Here is a 20,884-nt window from a genome sequence, read left to right as displayed (position 1 = left end):
GATATCTTGTCCACATTTTTAGGGCTGTAGTCTTGGGATATTAACCTCCATCCATCTGAAGTTTTTTTTCAGAGGCTTTTCTATCTGGCACATCATCCAATGTTGTTAGCGTAAACATTCCTCTCACCCTGCACTGAATCCAATTTAGAAAAAGAGTCGGTCAATCTTGTGACACTCTGAACAGCGACAGCAAGAGTGCCCGCTGTCACTGCTTTGTCTTGTTGACTATTATTGACCGATGGCTATTGAGTATATTTGACCGATGGCTATTGAGTGGAGCTGAGGCCCATTAGAGGATTACCTCGCATCGGCCCGGACGGAGCTCTTCAATTGGGAGGGAAATACTGAAACACAGCACATTCCTCTACAAGCCTAACCCAAACACATTAAGGAGAGATAATGAAGCTCTGAATGAAGATGGTGGCATTGGCTTTACTTAAGATGGTGTAAGACTGTTCTTAACAAGACCAGTGAAAAATGAATCTGTAACAGGACAAGATTGAGATGTAAATAGCCAGACAGGGATGTCGACTCTTGCTCTAAACTGTGTCCCTGGGTATCACACACACACACACACACACACACACACACACACAAACGCAGATGCACACTAGTAACAGAAACAGCAGTAGCGAGAGCTTGACAATCACACAGCAATAATTTCAATGTCTAAAGTCCTGCATCTGTGTGTTTTTCTCTACTGCTGGAAGCCCTATTAAAAATTACAACCAACAGCCAGAGTGTGTGTGTGTGTGTGTGTGTGTGTGTGTGTGTGTGTGTGTGTGTGTGTGTGTGTGTGTGTGTGTGTGTGTGTGTGTGTGTGTGTGTGCAGCGCTATGAGGGTAACTATGTGTCTGGCTATGAGTCTATCACGATAAGCAATACTAGGGCTGGTAATAATTTAACATCATAATTTATATACTACATATTTGTATTGTTTTAAATCCTCATATTGAGATATTGTACTTTGCAAAACTCATTACTAACTAACTAGGGGTTGCAACTAATTATTTTCATTATCTCTTAATTACTTTTTCAATGCCCATCATATTTTCCTAAAGCCCAGAGTGACATATTGAAATTGCTTGTTTTGTTCAACCAACTGTCCCAAACTCAAACATTTTCAGCTTATTTTTATAGAAGACAATAAATCCATCTAATCTTCACATCTGACAAGGTGGGATTTGGGGCATTTTTGTTTAAAAAGGACAATAGTTTGCTGGTTCATTTTCTGTTGATCATCTCTGCTCTAAAATGCCTGATCTGAAAAACTATTTATAATATCTATTTTCAGACATTAATAAACATACATATCCCTTTCGCGAGAACGCTGTGCTGACTAGCGCAAGACACATTTTGTCCATAGCAGCCACTGCTAATCAATAGTCCAAAATACTGCTTCACCCTGAAATAAAAACCCTCCTGTCTTCGCCGCGCTGCCGACTTCTCTTCCTAAGTGGCAGAAACCAGAGAGGTGCCCCCCCCCCCCTTAATGTCAGTTCCTACACCATGCTGACCCACAATGTGCCAACACTGCTGCCAAGCCAAAAACCAAGCCGTCTGCCCTTCAGCCACAAGAAAATAAATATTAAGGCAGGGCAGCATTTTTTGTGTTGCCTCCAACAAAAGCAGATGTTGCCAGCTGTCATTTAGCATTAGCTCTACGGCATACAAATGTTAGCTTTACGCATTTGGATTCAACTTTACCCTAGACAGGGGCTGTAATTTTGTCTTTGCCAGTGCATATTTGCTGTGGCCAGTTAATTTGAGGACCAGATGAGATCTATTTCAAGTGTGTATGGTCATCTATTATTCCTCTAAATGTTCCAATTAAGAGGTAATAGTCTACTCACAACTTCTTCCTCACTTATGTCTGACAGATGCAGAAAATGTACCCGTTAATGCTGAGTAAAAGGAGCAGAGATATGAACAAGAGGAGAAGAGAGGAAGCAGATCCCCACCACAGATTCAACCACATGTCTGGCTTACTTGTCTACATGACACAAAACACTAACCAAGCTGCAGGAAAAAGTACAGTGTGCAATGACCACATCGGACCCCTGTGAAATTGTATAAACACACACAAACTGAGGCAGAATAACTCACATGCAGAAGCCAGGGAAGCACACAGAGCAGCGATGAGACGTCTTCAGCAGAGAGAAAGAGAGAGAGAGAGAAAGAGAGAGAGAGAGAGATACATGGATGGATGGAGGGAGAAGAAGAGGCTGAATACAGGCAGTCAGGCCAGCGAAGGCTAACCAGCTAACAGGCTAACAGACGAACTCTATAAAGTCCTGCTGACATAAGTCAGACCCTTCAGCATCCTTTGTTTCCTTTCATAGTGAGAGCAGGAGAATGAGCGAACCCCATCTCCCTCGATCTGCCTTCCCATCACTCCCCTCCCTCTCTCAAACCCCACGCTCCCAACTCCCCCCTCTTGAATCGAGTGCCTCCCGACACCCCCTCCTTCTCCTGCTGCCTCTCTCGCTCTCACTCTTTCCATCCCTCTCTCCTCCCAGCTAAGGTCTCCACACAAAGCCAAACCAGGCTGCAGGATTAGGGTGTCAAAGCAGACCCCTGCCCCCCACCTATCCACACATACCAATCTCTCTCTCTCTCACACACACACACACACACACACACACACACACACACACACACACACACACACACACACACACACACACACAAACACACACACAAACACACTGTACAAGAACTAAAGAAGAGGCTTCGTTCGCCTGTTACAACACGTTTATACAGGTCAAGTTACAGAGCATGCAAACCTTGTTTCACTGTAAGGAGGAAGCTTCCACACTGATGCAGTCAACCACAGCATTAGAGTTTTTTTGTTTACTATACAACATGACAAAGACCACAGCTGAATAATAAAGAAGCGGACGTGAAGGACATAATAACCACCTGGGCTACCTGCCTGACATTATACCGGTACACTGTCTCTAACTGCTACGATGATTCTATAATTTCCACCACGAAATTGCTTTGTGAAAACTTAAGCCGGTATTGTAGAGTGAAGGAGAAGCTACACTGAGATAACATTGGCCTTATTGGGATGAGGAGCCTTTTGATGTGGAGGGAAACACTTCCCTGTGTTCAAACCGGTTGCAGATGGAGTACTACACCAGTCCCAGCAGGCTTATTACCCAAGTGTGCATGTGTGTGCGCATTACTATTTCATTTTAGAAATTAGACCCGATGGCAGTATATTTCAATGAATGGCTGCATATAATTAGGCTCAATTACTGCTTGCTAGCACGCACACTAATGGACATGCACAAAGACTCCAGCAGACGTGCACACAGTAGATCGTCTCCTCTGCTTCTAAAGAATGAGTTGAACTACATGTCATGTTGGACTAGTGGGTCAGTCACCTTCTGTATGTTGGCTTAAACTCACATGATATGAGGCTATTCACATGTTAAACACCGTATAGAGTGAGTGGAAATAGGAAAACCCCTGTACAATGAAATTATTCCAATAGAAAAGCACTGCAATGCTACCTGTGCTGAACTTTTAGTCAGTCAGTTGAGTAGTTAACATCTAGTTTGACAATCAATTCATCATTTTAGTCATTTTTCAAGCAACAAATGCTCAACATTTGCTGGTTTCAACCGTTCACCGTGGAGGCAGGCAAGACTGCAAGAATTCAAGGTAATGCGTTGAGTAACAAATGGTCGTTTTACGGCTGAAGTATTCCTTTAAAGTCACGTACTGAATGTAGCTCTCAGCTGAACACAGCATGTGCAGTGCCTTTCAATAAAGCCTAGAGATGTCATCTTACCTCAAGGATATAACAAATGTGTGAAGATGTATTCTTTTGTACAGCTGAAGTCATACTGAATCACATGAACGCACATCTAGGATCATTTATGCGACACACATCCTACTGGAAGGTTAAAGACAGTCGGGGACGAGAGGAAAAAGGGTAAGTGTTGCAGAAAAGAGGGGTTGATTGAAGATGACAAGGAGCTCGACACTGAGAGCCAGCTGGAGAAACGGAGGGGGGGGTAACTGGAGGGAGCTTTAGGGAGAATTTAGAGACAGAAGGGGGGATGAGGAAAGAAAAGGGAGAGAAGGGGGAAAAGGATAAGGAATAAAGGAGGATATGATTAAAAAGTAATGACTTCCTCTTTCCTTCTCTAGACACACAGACACATGCTGACACACACACACACACACACACACACACAGATTTCCCTGATCTTGAAGCACATTTGCGTCTCTTAGTCTCCATCCATCAATTGCTCCAATCACACCATGCTATCGCTTTTAATTAAGTAGTGCCAACGAATTAGGAGACTGAATGAACCCTCCATTTCCACTTTGCTAATACATAACCCCCTCATCTCATATGCACACACAGTCCCAAAAATCCCCTCCATCCCCCAGGCTCACTGCTGGTGAGCAGACAGACAGCGTGAATAATAAGACATTAGATGCAGCGCTGCCTCACTCGGGGGGCCCTGCAGCTGTGCACTGATTTGGGGAGCAGACAGGGGGGGGGGGTGTAATTAACAGTCACAAATAAACACCGGTACTGTACGCACTCGCGTCAAAGGAACACACACGTGTGCGATGCTTGTTCCAGCTCTCACAAAGAGACAGATGCAGATCAACTCGAGAGCAAATACTAAAACAGATGAGTTAGGCCATTGCACACACATGAACACACACACACACACACACACACACACACACACACACACACACACACGTGCAAATCTCACTCATTATTCTCATTGGTTGTGTCAAATGTGAAAGCATGGCGCCCTAGAGTGAACTCCTCACCTGCATGTGTGTATGTGTGTGTGTGGTTTTAGACCTAGAATGATGACATTTTGGATAAGTAGGGACAATTTGGCCAGTCCTCATTTAATCAAAGGGCTGTTACAGGGTTAGGACTTTTTGGTTTGAGGTTAATTATGATGGTCAAGGTTAGGGTAACGGGCCAAGGAGCGCATGGTGTCAATTGGTATCCTCACAAATCCTCTAAATATATGTGTGTGTAGTTGTGTGCGTGTGTGTGTGTGTGTGTGTGTGTGTGTGTGTGTGTGTGTGTGTGTGTGTGTGTGTGTGTGTGTGTGTGTGTGAGAGTGAGAGAGCTGGCTGCAGTCCAAACTGTGCTTAAATGGTAAGTGACCGGTGCTATTCTGGCTCTCAGCCAGAGCTTCGTGATGTGTAAACATGCGTCTCACCTGCACGGACAGCAGCAGAAACTGTCCTATCCAGCATCACACCGTGATTCTGTACGTATGGCTCACTGAAAGCATCCGGACCAATGACAGCGAAGAGGGCTAGTGCAGGAAACAATATGCCTAATCTGTAATAAGGTTGAGCTCATCAGATATACAGCATCTTTTTTACGGAATGTAAAGTCTTTCTTTTACTATTCAAACCAGCTTGACTGAGTTGAGAAAATGTGATGTAAAAAGGGTATTTCAGACTAGACTCTCATTTTCTGAGTCCTTTCATGTCGCCTATGTGTTAGTGTGTGTGTGTGTGTGTCTCTACAGACTATGCGTGTGATTTGTGGAGCAAGACATCTGTGTGACAGGCGTGACCAGCGTGGGAGCCTCAGGGTAAAGACTCCATGAAACACAAGAATCTGTTCACAGCCAACAAGCACAACTCTGCCTTAAACTAAACTGTAAAGACGTAACGACTGCATTTTACATGTTTATCTCACGAGTGGCAACATAACTGTACTCCCCGCCGCCTCAGTTATTCGATGGCATGCATATAAATCAGATCTGCTGGTGGTGACAGCTTCAACATCCCCCCGAGCTACAGAAAAAAGCGTTTGTACTACTCGTCATTTGGCCAACACATCCTCCACGCTGATGGTGTTGTTACAGAGTGAGCACAGCTGCAGTGATCAGCACAAAAAGCAAGACTAGAGCCTAACTAGCTGCCAATGAATATCTCTATCCAACCTGTCCTCATTCAAAAACTGCTTCTGTGTGTGTGTTCAGCAGTTTTCACTTGAGCAGCCTTCACACAGCGATCGACCCCCACTGTTCAGTGACATGATTAGGAGGCTGAAATCAGACTATGCACTAGGCGGTTCTGTTCCTCATTGTGAGCCGTTTTGAGGAGTAAGAAATCAAAAGTCCAACAAAGTCAAACTCAATTGCACTAATGCCCTCCATTCAGGGCATCACAGCTCCATTCTCAAACTTGACGAACTAATCTGTTGCAATTCAAAAAGGGTCTAAAACACAGAATGGCCTACCCTGATGGGAAATCCTGCGCCATTGTCCAGACGCTATTCAATGTGCCGCATGCAAGTCAGACTGTTTTGCAATTCACAGGGGACCTGCTAAATAACCCGAGCAGGAAACCTTCTGCAAATATGGGCCAAAAGCCACCCAGATCATCATTTCTTCCTTTTCGTACTTTTAGCCTACTGCCCTAATGAAGAACTAATACTTCTGACTACGGCTACCACCTTCCAGCATGCACCTTTGTGGAGATAACGTTTTGGAGATAAACGTTTTCAGATAAACGTTTTCAGATACGAGTGGGATGGTGTCCCATCTGAAGCTCCCAGCTCTGTGGGATCTGCTCCCTTCTCCGTACGGTCTGAGAGGATGTGGAGGGATTTTATTGTCTCCTTCTCTGCCTGGTTATTTCCATATGAATGACCATGTTTTCACCAGCCTGACACAGGCTTAGCCATTAAACTCCTTGCATATACACACATGCACATAAACACCTATGTGCCACAGTGAGGGACAGCGGGGCGGGAGAGAGCCGGGCGTCTTTTGCACGAACACACAAAACAGCTAAACATCTACACATGGGCACCGTGGCAATCCAATTAAACGATGCACACACAGACACACTCGGGGGTGTTAGAGATGCAGGCTATCGCCCACCAACTGTGCGTTTGTGTATCCATCTATATGTCAGCAGCCAGGGCTAACTAGCTCTCCTCCAAGTCTTAACAACTCATACGGCAAAGCCTTTTTTTTCCTCGTCTGCAATTCGTGGACCGGGTCTTGGAGGGGAGCACAGTACACCAGTGTGCTGATTACAAGAAAGCGTGTGTGTGAGTGTGTGCGCGCCTGTGTTTGTCCTTTTTCTACACAAAACATACCACAGGCCCATTATTTCTTGTCATCGCTGCTGACGTGAAATTGGATGTTTCCAAATGTACAAAGCGATTTGCAGAGAGCAGAGCAGGGAAATCCGGGTGAGAGAGAATCAACACAGCATCTGTGCAGGTCAACAGAACAAGCAGGTGATCACACAAGGCAGGACGAATGTGCACAAACACATCTACGTAGCAAGGTACACCGCAAAGCATGTTCCAAGAAGCAAACTGAACGGTGACCTTACTGTTTGTTGGCAAACAGCATTGTTATCGGCTATCTCTATTACAGATTTTGATTATTCTGGTAAATGTTTAGCCAATAAAATGTTAGAAAATAGTGAAAAATAACCATCACAATTTCCCAGAGCCCAGGGGAATGTCTTCAAATTGCTTGTTTTATCTGACTACCAGTACACATCTCAAAGGTATTTACACAGTGACATACAACAGAAAGAAAAGGAGCAAATCCTCACATTTTAGAGGCTTGAAACGGCAACAACACTATTGAAGGTACAAGGTTTTTACTCGGCGATATGGATTACATTTAGACAGCCAGTTTGAGGTGTCTCACGGTCTTTTGCTCACAGATGCAATAACTGGACTCGACCGCAATTCTCTCTCTCTCGTTGTAAAACACATAAACAGCACAACAAGCCGATCTCACCAGGCTCTGGACAGGATGACCACAAGCCTCGACTCCTACCAAACACCATCTGTTCCTCTGTTTCCGTTTCCCTTCCTCTCTGCATCACAAACCCACCGTTCCAAAACCCCAAAATATGCAGTACTTCACAAGTAAACATGGGTTTTCTATACAAAGTGGTGTCATCTATGAATCAAACCAGAACATCAACCTTGTTTCTACACATTTTTAAATCTACCATGACTGTCTGCAGCGACACAAGTATTTCCACAGTGAAAACATGCAAAGCTCCAATCACTGTACAGCACACCAACACCATAACAATTTGTTTTTTCTCTTGTTCCTTCTTACTGTTTTGTTTCCCCTCTCTTCTTTCTGCCTTTTTCCTTCTCCTCTTGCCGTGCTTATTTTGTTTTACATCATTAGCCATCAATGCAGCGGTGATCCTCCTACACAGATCATATGCCAGTGTAGAACATTGCCAGAAATAGAGACAAAGTTGGATTTTAACAACGTAACATTCAAATAGAAATTAAAATAGCTGCCACAATCCTCAAGAACCAAGCTGCAGAACCCTCAACAACTTCTGTCATATGTTCCCTTAGGGAGATGTGTCTGTGTGTATGCGAGCATATGCACACACATTGTAGCTCGTGTATGCATGTGATGGCTAATCGATAATTCAGTGTGGCACTTTTATTTTCTCCACCACACACCCGCTGAACTGTGCTGAACTGTGCTGTGTCCAAACAACTAAGCGGAGCAGTGATAGCGCTCTCAAGGCGGGACTTAAGGCTTTTAAATTTTAACACCACAGCTCAAAACTGCCCCAGCCCTTGTTAACAAGACCAGGGCTGTCTGGAACATATGGTTGCCCTCAGACAAGATATTTGTTACTGGAGGAGAAGAACAAGAAATGCTGTACATTTGTGTTTAGTGACAACAGCAGATGTGCAAGTTTTTGTGGTGTTTTTGTGTTTTTTTGGACATCCTTATGGAGACGTGACTTAGTATTTTTGGGATTATAACTTGGACTAATTTAGAAAGGAAGGGAAGTGTATGTGTGTGTGTGTGTTGGAGAGAGAGAAAAAGTCTTATCTAAAATCCACCCCTTCACCACACACACATTACTAGACAGGTTATAGTGCAGTGATAGACCCACTAAAGCACTTTAAGACACACACACAACGTATAAATGCAAAGTATGGTAAACAAACTTACATACAGACACATACCCACTCACAAACTCACAGTCTCACACACACACACACACACACACACACACACACACACACACACACCGTGAGCAGTAAAGGTAGCATGAGAAGACAGTCCAGCTGGAGCACATGTGCAGAGCTCCTGTTCTAACGAGTCCATTAGTCAGTGACACAGCAACCAGAACTGCTACCACACTACCACACACACACACACACACACACACACACAAACACACACACACACACACAGGTCACAAACAACGCACGCTTTCAATCATATTCATGATTTACATATTCACAAAATAAGGCGTCCTCTGCCCCTGACCTACAATCAGACCCACACTAACATGACACATTCATTTTGCTGTGATTAATTGATACTCCACACAACTGGATAACAGTGTGAATAGTGCTCCTGTCAAACAGGCTTATCGTGTTACACGATAGCATCTCGTCCAACTCCACTGGAGTGCACGCCGCCGGTAAAACAGTGGTGGGCTTTTGTTCAATCTGTCCAACAGAGGGTGCTAGAGCGATGTGTAGACTTAAGGCTCCTCTGACCACCTTGTCCTTCATCTAATCTAATCTTGTCTCCTCACACTCTCTCCTTCTCCTCTTTTCTCCTATCAGTGTCTGCACACACAGTCACACTGCACAGGACTATTTAAAGGGAGTTTTTTTCCCGTGTATGTTTGTCTAAAGTTCCACGTTAAATGTCTAAATTGTGTCACTGAGTCTGTCCAGTCTTGCATAAAATAAATAAGAATCATTTCTCAATTACTGGAGCATAGCCGTGAAAGCTCTCATGGATAACACCCCATTACACCACTATTTGAGACTATTAAAAGCATAATTTCACTGTGGCCCGAGGCGGCTCTGTAACGAGTGTGTGAGTCATATCTGAGCACCAGCAGCTTTCACACAGAGCCTGACACAGTCATACATGGATTGACAGAGCATGGACACAAACCATGGCTTCGGTGTATGCATGAGAAGTGGCAGCACTTAGCCTGTGCTCATCCATCAGTGGTTGTATCGTGTGTGTGTGTGTGTGTGTGTGTGTGTGTATGTGTTTTCCGATGAGTGTGCTCTTAATGAGGCTGAGCTCTGTGTGATCAGCTCTCTTCAACAAAGGCCAAGCTATAATCACTTTACCTCAACAGCACAAGCAAAGAGGTATTCTTACACTTAATATCCAGCTCTTGACCTGTCCAGGCAAGTAACCCTCGTCTTTCCATACGGGTTTCTATTTACATCAGTGTATTTACAGTTCGAGCTGCACTATGAGCGCTGAAATGATAATCTCTATTATTTTAAGAGATATAATCTATTAATCGATGGGTGATCTGCTGCAGGCAGAGATCAGATAGCGCTGTGAAAGCTGCACAAGCCATTTGTAATTGTAATAATAGAAAATGTTAAGACAAGCTTTTTACCTGTATCAGGATCTGTGTTTCCATTAAAGTAACAGCAATAGTTCATGAGAATAACAGTAAAGAAATGCTTAAAAATTAAATGTTGACAAATCACTAAATATCACCTAACCAACTTTCTGTTCTTTTCAAGTTTTATTACATCCGTCAACTATAACAGACTGATAAACAGAGGTAATAACACTATTGTTAATATGCCAATATTCTATGATTGTTATTGCAATTGTGCATTGTTTGTTTAGATAACTGACTAAATATATAGATCATACTCCATGTATTTTTTGTATTGATAGTTACTGTATGAGCCCAGCATTGATTGGCTGCGACACTAATACGATACACATTTGATGACAGGAGCAGATACTGATCCCAGTTCAGAGTTCTGAACCGCCTTTGAGATCTGAACTGACTCCAGCCACGTCTCTTAATGCGCAACAAGAGTGCTGAGAATGCAGATGTGGGCCATTGCAGACAAAGAGAGGTGGGTGAGGGGGGAGGGAAGGAGGCTTGAGAGGGAGGCAGGGAAGGATGCAATGGTGAGTGACATGTCTGCACTTTACTGTACCCATGAGAGAGAGAGAGAGAGTGATGCTAGCCTGTGACCTAGCCTCAAAGGCATTCACAATGCTAACGTAAGTGCACAGCTCAATTCACGCTAAATTAATCAGTGCAGCACACCGGACATTTACCTTCTACGCTCTGACTGAAGGTCACCACTGACTGAACAGGGGCAAGAGCGTAGGGGTGTGTGTGTGTGTGTGTGTGTGTGTGTGTGTGTGTGTGTGTAGGTGTGCATGTGTGGGAATGGTTCAGCATATTTGTGTGCGTGTCTTTTGGTCATGAAGCGCAATCTCTGCTGACTGTGTTGTCTTAGCAGAGCCGAGCTCAGGGTGCCGCCCCAACCTGACGGGAGGAGTGGCCCCATCACTGCTGAGTCATCAACAACCCAACCCACTAAAGACAAGTGGACAAAGGTACTACTAACTTCAATCAGTATAAATACTATGCAGCTGTTTAGAACTAATGCTGAGTCTACAGGCTGCTCTCTATTTCCTAAGACTTGAATGGACTTAATTCAAAAGAGCACATTTGTAAAAGCAGGCTATTTTAACTTCAACACTGTCCCTTGTTCCACTTGTTAGAAGTATGACAGAGTAGCAGGAAATCATTAGAGGCATGTCATTGTAAAGACCTATAGTTAGGCCTGCTATACAATCCCAACTGAAGGGAGATATTATGTGGTACAAAGTTCAGCTGCTATTAAAATAAATGCCATACAGTGCCTCTCAGTGCTGCCTGTTTTGCATATATTTTGCATTTCCCGGAAAATAAGAAGCTCCTCTAAAAATAGTTTTGAAGATGGAAACAAGAAATGTTGGTCATTGCAGATTATAGCCTTGTTCTTAGTTCTCAGACAGGGCTTTCCCTTTATCCTCACGCAACCAAAGGATGCCTCGCATACATTTCACAACCATTTGTCTATACATTAAGTATGACATAATTCCTTATAAGCGGACGTCACCTTTTCCCAAAATCTCTTCGCCAGATAAGGTGCAGTGTGTTTCCACGCTGCTCTGGAACCTCCCCTGAGGGTACCTGGCCTTGGCATGAAACACGCCCGCCCGGGCAAATGACTGCTACAAGAAGGGGGAGGAAAACCTTTGAAATGTTTGGGCTGCTGGGATTCACTTGTAGAGAGCAGGAAAGAGGAAAAAAAATGGGAGGGAAGGAGCAGGAAAAGGAAGAGGTGCTGAGAGATTGAGGACGGCAAAGAGAGAGAGAAGGCCGAAAAAGGGGAAAGATATCGATTGAACAATGGAAAGAAGAGAGAGAATACAAATAAAGGAAGAGAGGGAGTGAGTTGGTAGACAGGAAAAAGAGGAGGGGGCATGTGCTTTGAAGTTATGAGCCGACCAAAGACCTGAGTAACGCCCGGGGAGGGTTGGAGCCTGCAATCGTAAAGAGGGGATGGTTGGAGGAAAGGGAAAGGTGATGAATCACGATGGGCTCGATAAGAGCGGACCTCTCTCAGTCTCCATATTTTTGTCTCCGCACATGTTTTATCTGTCAAAAGACATAAAACCAGGGAGCAAGGGCAAAAACCTGAACAGCTTTCTTCTTTGATGTCTTTACTGCCATTCACTTGCTTCACTGTCTGCATTAAGACTGCTCTCTCTTTGCTGTTTTCTCTTTACAGACTTTGGCAGCATGCGAGTCGGATTCTGCCAGACCAGCAGTGTTGATTTAACGCAAGGCTTTTCAGCATCTGCAGCACTAGTCCAGAGCGCTCCGCTGTCCAAGATTGTCAGTCCCAAGCAAAAGGTCCCCATGGAGACAGCAGCGGTGCTACCCAGGGTCGGCAGACACTGAAAAAGATTTATTGTTCCACTCTCACTGAGAAAACGCCAAATTAACAAAAAACTAGACCAAACAAATGCAGTTTCTCATTTGCATGCCGTAAATTCAAACCACTGTGCATCACTGAAATCCTAAAACGAAAGAAAACAAGCCGCCAACTCTAAGAAACTTGACGAATCCGTCTATAGGAGAAAAATAATGTGCTTTATCCTTTTAGAGAAGGACACGAAGAGAAACATAAACAGACAAGGGTCGAACCCCGACAGATAGGGGGAAGGAAAATGACAGTTAGGCATGAGAGGGGGAACAGGGAAAGAAAAAGCACTGTATAGGACGGAGGGACCACTTTATCTTTCCTTCACACTCCTTACAGTTGCCAGGCACTTCCTGTTCCATTGTGTGTAGGATGCTAGCTGTACGTACAGGAAGTGGGCTCTTTGTTTCCTCTCCCCTTCCTGTTGGTGTCGAGCACACTGAAGAGAGGAATGTGAGTGGATCTGGGAGGAGGAAGGGACAACACACGCTGTGTTTGCTAGCAACCAGGAAGAAGCTCCTGGTGAACACTTTTGCACTTGGACATACACACACACACACACACACACAATAACAGAGTGTGAGGCTGTACTTCAAACATAAGGTGACACCAACAACCCGGAGGAGGCATGTTCAGTTGATGCACAGATGGGTGCGACACCAGATACTTAATATGCAGACATTTAACGCAGGCATACAGGCGGACAGCCACATGCCGAACATTAAAGCTGGTCTGATTAGACACCTGATCCTCGCTGATTAATTTGATCAGTTTCATGACTCATGAGGGAATGAAATAAATCATCAATGGCAGGCTCTCACAGCCACAACATATGTCACGTCAGCCAACTCTATTTACCTCTTTATTGATTCCCGCCTACACAATAGCCTCTGGAAGAGTGGAGCTCTTTTCGGCTTGAAATATCCCATCCATCCACCTCTTAATACGCTGCATGGCTGATAGCCAGGAAAAGAGGGAATCTATCACAGCGCTCCATCGAAAAAGATTAAAAGCTAAGTATGTGGCCCCAAATCTTTCAGTGTGCTATTGCAGACACAGAGACAACATGCTGTGATGCTCAGCTCAAAGAAGGAACCTGCTACTCTCTTCACTGAAGGTAAACAAGGTTGACAGTAGATCATGTTAATAAGCCATAGAGATCACTCAGTAGTCTGTCATATAAGCGCCTCATCAGTTCCAAATGTCCTTCTCACATCACATTTACAGGATGTTTTAAATGGAAAACACTCAACTCGGCTCAGAGTCTGGAATCTGTGTGGGTTTTTTTAAAGGATCTGTTGGATTTCAGTGTGATTTCACACTTTTACACTCCATTTACACACGTTTTTGCACAGGGCTGTAATTTGCTATCTGTAAATCTGCCAGCAGTCAGCAAAGTGAGAACTCGTTCAATCCAACAGGCCGCATGGCCAATATGGCATAACTTTATTTACAATATGCTTTATTTGCAGATTTATGTTTGTTCAACTGTTCAAATAATTGTCGTTAGGATATTCGTTGTGTTCTGATACATGCTCCTCTTCACCACTGCAATGCCCCACTTTCATTTTAGTTTTTAGAGATAATGCTTTGCTCTCAACTGTGTGGAGTGCACCTTCAAATTTGCATTTCATTTTTATGACAAATCTGTACAGTCCCCCTTTTTTTTTTTTTAAATGACGAAACGTAGACCCGAGAGAAAGAGAAAGAGAGAGAGGTCAAGAGGCTTCCAACAGCATCCAGAGAAACTAGTTCCACTGGACAGACAGGTCAGAGAGGAAAGAAACGGAGAGATGAGGACAACGAGGCGCAGGGAGCAGGGAGGCGGGCGTGAGAGCTGCTGTCGGAGAGATTGATTTAAAGAGAGCAGAGTAACGACAGCCCGGCATCATCTAATCAGACCCTTGTTCCACAAGGCTGACAGAGCGGGGCAAGAGTGTGTGTGTTTGTATGCATGGTAAATTCTCTGAGGCAAGAAATAAAAAGAAATACAAGAGAAAGGAGGAGGTGAGAGGCAGTGAGAGGAAACCTGGGGTGTTCTGTAGTGCCGTCAGATGTCACTGTTAGTTTGAGGATTTGGCACATCTCCAAATATCAATAAGAATAATGGAGGACGCGGAGGGAGAAGAAAGAACTTTGAAAATCTATGAAGTTTTAGATCAGAGGGTGCTTCTCTGTCAATCTATCTTTCGGTTTCCTCAAGCCCAATGGGTCTAAAACTTCAGTATATGTTAGCATACCAACGTTTGCTAGCATAAGACAAAGAAAAACTGAGACCGATGGGAATTATTTTTGCAGGAAAGAAAACAAAGTATTGGCAAATTACTATTTGACATGATAATGCACATTGGAGAAATCTCAGTCTGGGCCAAAGTGGTGGATCAACCAAACGAAAGTCTGACATTGGCAACCATAAAGCTGTGCTGGTAAAATGGCTAATCATAATGATATTCAGGAACTAAAAGCTGTGTTTCTGTTGTTCCTGAGATATAACTTCATTCCCCTTTCTCAAATACATCAAGCTTGAAACTCAAACCAAGGTCCCATTTAAATTTAAATGTGTCTACCGAACTATCCCAATGCTAGATTACAGCTGAGCTGACCGCCACCCATCAGCCTTTAGGTCCATCTCCACCCCAAAACCTCACAGTGTGACACACATCCAGTACTGTTACGGCCTCCCTCAAAGCAAATAGTCCAAGAACACAGAACAAATAAGACGAACCATCCCTTTACTGACAGACTTTGCTCAATGTTGTAGTCAACTTAGGCGCTCTTATCCCTAGTGTGTCTATGTGTCTATGTGTGTGTGAGTGTGTTTTTCCCAGATCAAACACTGACCTGGAGGCGGTACGACCCTCTGCATGTTTGTCCGTCTATAAGTGTGTGTGTGTGTGTGCCTGTATTATGACCTGAGGCACACGCACTGAGATGATGAGGATCTGTAGATCAGACCACAGAGGAGACAGCTGGGCCCCTCGACTTCTGGCCATCTCAGCCGTTCATGGAAGTTTAATGGAGTGTGATAATGATGGCAACTAATCTGAGTGGGTGATGGGAGGTCAAGAGACCCTGATTGACTCGGGGTCAACGCAGGAAGAGAAGAAAGGGAGACAGCATGTGTGCGTGCCACCTAAAAGACATCACAGACAATAGCACACCAGGAGAGGAAATTGATCCGTAACGGAATCAGATCAATTTCTCCTGAAGCAGCACACACGACAATAAAAATCAGTTATTTTAAAAAGTGACCAGGAAAAGCAGGCGGAGATAAGGGGAGGCTGAGATACAACACGGAGAATAGACACAAAGTGGTAGTTGTACAGTGTTTGTCTGCTCTTTGATGTCTTTTCCCACAGGGGAAATCCCCTTCCGACGGGACTGACGTGGAAAACAAACAACTGTATTATCCTCCCTCCTTTTCACTGTGAGCTTATTTTAACCCTTCATTACCCATTTTCCTTCTCTCTTTCATTGTCCGTCTCTCTCTCTCCCTTCCTCTTCTTGTCACATGACCTCTGTGTCTAAATGTTGAGAGACAGCGAGGATATCTTTGGAGTTTCTGTCTGTCTTTTAAGACTATTCTTTTGCCTTTTTTGTTGATTTTGCTATACTGGAGATTAGTGCAAGAACAATGAGCAAATTGATGGAATATTTGATCAACAAAACACTAATATTTTTGAAATCATTTCAGTCATACCCAAAAGTATTCTGGTTATAGTTTCTCAAGTGTGAGAATTCTATCGCCACTATTTTGAATAGTCGTTCTAAATGTAAGCTTTTAAAACTTGCCGCTATATTTGACTATAATTGCAAACTGTAGAAACTAAAAATTCAAAATTAAAAGTTTTACTGTGCAGCCCTGGCTGGAAATCTATAGTCTCTGTGAAGGGAGTGGGAGTTAATCAGCCGTTGCTAAAAAGAGGAAATCCTCCCAGCTGCCACCTGCCACTCCGCCTAACACCTGCTCCACTGGCTATGTCTCTCTCACACACACACACACACACACACACACACACACACACACACACACACGCGCGCACACACGCACACACACACACACACACACACACACTGCAGAGAATGCCTTCAGAAACGTGGTCCCATATGACGAACAAACCGGTTAATACACATGTACACACAGGCCTGTTTGCACATGCTATAGGAAACACCTTGACATGCAGACATAGAAGCAGAATGTGAGATGAACACTACAAGGGAACATCGACACTGAAGGCTTAGGGACTGCAGGACCACACACACAGTGCAGACACACGAGCATCAGTAATAATTATACACACACAACCCTCCTTTGACTTAAACACAGTTTTTGTGTGAAATACGTTACAAAAGAATGATACATTTGGTCATGGTAGAGGCACCATCGTAATGTACTGCAGATTGGAGCTTACAGAGGAGGAAATAAAGGACATAATTGGGACAAATTGCAAAATATTGCCAATTTAGTTCAATCTTAGAAAACATTAGAAATAGTTGTCCATCACTTGAAATGGTTAATAAATAGCTAATGTCTTATTTCTGTCTTAAAGTAAATTTTTGGGATTTATCTCTGACCCCTAAAAGATGTCTATGCACATCCTCAACTCTTTTAGAGTACAATCCCCTTCCTGCACAGAACTCTACACTAATGGCAGACTACATTAACACACATACATTCATTCTTTACCTCACTAAAACAGACACACACACACACACACACACACACACACACTAGAGGCCCTAATCCTTTGTTTCAAGCTTGGATTCCCTTCCTGAACTGATCCTAATGCAGACTTCTGACTCACAAACCATTTCCCTTCTTTCTATGACCACTCATACATCTGTGTTTATGTGTATATACAGTGCTTGAGTGCTGCGTGTCGTTTTTTCAAACCCCCACCTTGCAGCCATCCGTTGACTCCAGATATCAATGTGGGTTGTGTTTGTTTTTGTGAACCTGTGAACTCGGGCGGTGTGTTTGTCCTGGAGTCCTCATATCTCCACTCCTAGCAGAGAGTGAAACCAGCTAAGTGAGTTTACAGCCAACTGCTGTCGGATCAATGCTCACTCCCCTACGTGGCCTTCACACCATCATTTCTTTATGAGCACTCGTACACGAGGACAGGCTTTGCAACGGATCCATGTGGACACATGCAGATACATGCATGCATTAATGTCCAGGCACATGAGCACGCAATGATGCAGTGCGCGGCTCACATGCCACATGTGCTCAATAAATGCCATAACACAGAAAGGAGTGCAGAAAAAGAAATGACATACAATAGCTTTATCCTTCCTCCTAATCCACCCGGATTCTCATGATATGCAGACGTAACCTAAATAGTGTGCAGTTTACCTCATAGATCAACTATTAAAACCTGACATGTTGCCACTCAGCCGGTATTATCTCCTGTCCAGCGCACTTTCCGGGTCTAATGAGTGACATGAATGACACAGATCCATTGTGCTGGAAGGATTACTAATGTAAACATGTGCTCTCTGACTCTAGATGCGGTCCAGCAGCTTCCCCGACAGACTTGATTATTTCATCTGTCTGTCTCAGCTGTTGTTTAATGAGGTTTGTTATTGTAGCTAAAGTCTCACAGAGATCCACAAAGATCCAAACTATGTGATAACATGTTAATAGTAAACCTGAGCCCAGAACTCTAGCACAACTCCACAGCTGAAACACAAATGCTGACTCAGGTCATGAAGGTATGCTATGTGCTGGCTAAAGGAAGGCCCAGAAATGAGATGGAGGAGGTATCAGCTGAACATTTCCCTGAGGCAGCCTGAGCTCTTTGGATCACGTCCTTATAAGGACCAATGGATTGGTGATGTAGGAATACAGCCGGTCTGCTGTAATGAAAAACTGCAGTGCCTTTCATTGAGTACAACAGGAAGTTTGACTTGAATGGGAGTGGACAGAGAGCAGGGAGGACAGGAGGCAGGAAGAACGAGGGGTGTGTAAGATGGCGAAAGGAAAACAGACGTAGAAGTAAGTGTGGAAACAAAAAAATAACTATGAAAAGGAAGAAGGAAATCATAAGGTTGACAGACGGATGAGGGAAGGTGGGAGATGAGAGAAAAGTGAATGACAGGAAGAATGAGAGCACAGCAACACAAGACAAACACACTGACAGCGGGCACAGAAAAGTCGGCTTACAACAGGAAACAAGGGACACAAGTCATGGCCAGTCTACCACTATCAGCTCAGACAACACACACTGGCCCCGCCCCCATTTAAAACAGAGACACAAAGGAAAAAACAGGGCAGAAAATGACACTTCACCACACGTGCACAACAGACATACACACAAAACAAAGTAACTGACACAGACAACACTCTTGTTTACATCACAAAAAAACGCAGACTGTGCTGTGCTGTTTGGATATTTGGATTTCAGAGTAAAAGCACTTGAATGATCAAAAAACTGAATGAAGTAAAAACTGCACAACCAACAATTCCTTCAACTCTCAGTACATCAGTAGTGAGCCCATGTTCAAAGTGCATTCTTGATCTTGAAAACAGCAATTAAAAAAACAATTAATTTTGTTGCTGTTCTAACGCATTTGATCATATTTTATCTTCATCAGCTGATGGAGGTTTCTTATTTCCGTTTCCAGGGTACACAATGAACGCTGAAACAGATTTCAAACAGACATGAACGAGAAGTCCCAAAAGTGGGTTAACTCCTTCAGAAGATCATGTGAAAGTTCCAGAACAGCTGCAAAATGTACCTTGTGATGAGGTTGTGTTATTGTGTGCATTATGTTTGGATTATTTGTGTCCACGTTTGCACTTATATGACGCTCTGCTGATTCATGCTGGCCTTGCAAATTGAATTTCTCTAAAGATGAATATTTGCTGGGTCTGGTACAAAGTACAGTTCCTTTCTTCTTCTTTCATTATCTGTAGGCAACACATAATTCACTGTGACCATGTATGGTGAGAAATGTTACACACAAAAAAAAGAAAAGAAAAGCACTACATAGTTGGATACAAATCAGTCATCTGGTTGCCATACCATTGGGTGCTAGATGCTGAGGTCAGAGATATGCCAGATGACATCAGGGTAAAGGCAGGCTGGAGATCTGCCACGTATATCTTCCCAGAATAGAGGAGGAACACTGGGCTGTATGTCTTGTCTTTCTCCTTGTTTCCCTCTGTGTCCTTTCTTTCTCCCAGCCCGTCTTCTTTTCTTCATGTTGCCATCTGTCTTCATGTCTATCCTTTATGTCTTTTACAAATGAACTCTAAAAGAAAATGAGGGTCTGCGTTCACGGTGTCCTGAAGGGAGTTTTGTGGCTTCGTCTCATCTTTCAGAAGCCCAACATTCATCTCAACCTCCTCAAGCTAGAAGTGAGAAAATGGAAACCGTCTTTTGTTTGGGCTCGGCTATATGAAAAGATATAAGCGAAGACTATAAGAGGCTATAATTCAACACTGTAGTCTCTCTCACTCTCTCAAGTGGAGGATACAGTGATGCAGTGTTGTGCTCTTGATCCTAATGAAACCACTGTTCCATTAATGTCTCCCACCAGAATTCAATAACATTAATCCCAAGCACCTTCTCTCCTTCTCTCTCTCTCTCTCTCTCTCTCTCTCGCAGCCTCATGCGCTCACTGATACATCGCGCACTACACAACTGATGTCATGAAGCCAGGCTGTCTGCCAGGTGTGACCTCATTGGCCTTCGGTTAATTTGGTGGCGCTGCAAAGCTGCAACGGCTCATCTGAGCGGCTTTTAGCAGCTATGAGGGGACTCAGACACACGCAGCTTGGAGGTACTTATGCGTATAGGCAAAGCATTAAAGGTCAACCTCAGGCCACAGCTTCTTCTGAAGCTGATGACCCCCCGACTGAGGCGGAAAAGGCCCACGGCACTTTGTTTGTGACACATGCTACGACCTTAGCATGTGAACAGAGCCTGCCGGCTACAAAGTGAGCATCTGAATCCATCCCGGCCGGCTGACCAAAGAGTTCAAAGGTAACGAAACAAGTGGTTGAAAGTACCTTAAGTTGCATAGCTGTAAACAAACTAAACATATTTCAATTTGATTGAATGATGCCTTGCTTTG

At 43.8% G+C, this 20,884-nt stretch overlaps 1 protein-coding gene and 1 long non-coding RNA gene across 9 annotated transcripts in view; one reads left to right on the top strand and one right to left on the bottom strand.

Annotated features, from left to right (window-relative positions):
* The window catches only part of dip2a (disco-interacting protein 2 homolog A), a 71,890-nt gene that overhangs the window by 33,299 nt on the left and 17,707 nt on the right, over positions 1–20,884 (bottom strand). The window lies entirely within an intron of this gene.
* Positions 9,922–16,793, top strand: LOC142968736 (uncharacterized). Of its 2 annotated transcripts, XR_012959071.1 has the most exons (5): positions 9,922–10,153; positions 10,544–10,584; positions 10,765–10,891; positions 11,288–11,384; positions 12,608–16,793. It is a non-coding gene; the product is annotated as an uncharacterized LOC142968736 (long non-coding RNA). The 2 variants fall into 2 exon arrangements; XR_012959069.1 differs by having other exon boundaries at positions 9,922–10,584.

This window comes from Anarhichas minor, unplaced genomic scaffold (assembly GCF_050575085.1).
Source record: "Anarhichas minor isolate MPS153535 unplaced genomic scaffold, ASM5057508v1 ptg000004l, whole genome shotgun sequence".
Classification (NCBI taxonomy): Eukaryota; Metazoa; Chordata; class Actinopteri; order Perciformes; family Anarhichadidae; genus Anarhichas; species Anarhichas minor.
Note: the sequence above shows the minus strand (reverse complement) of the source record. Positions and strands in the feature narration are given on the sequence as shown.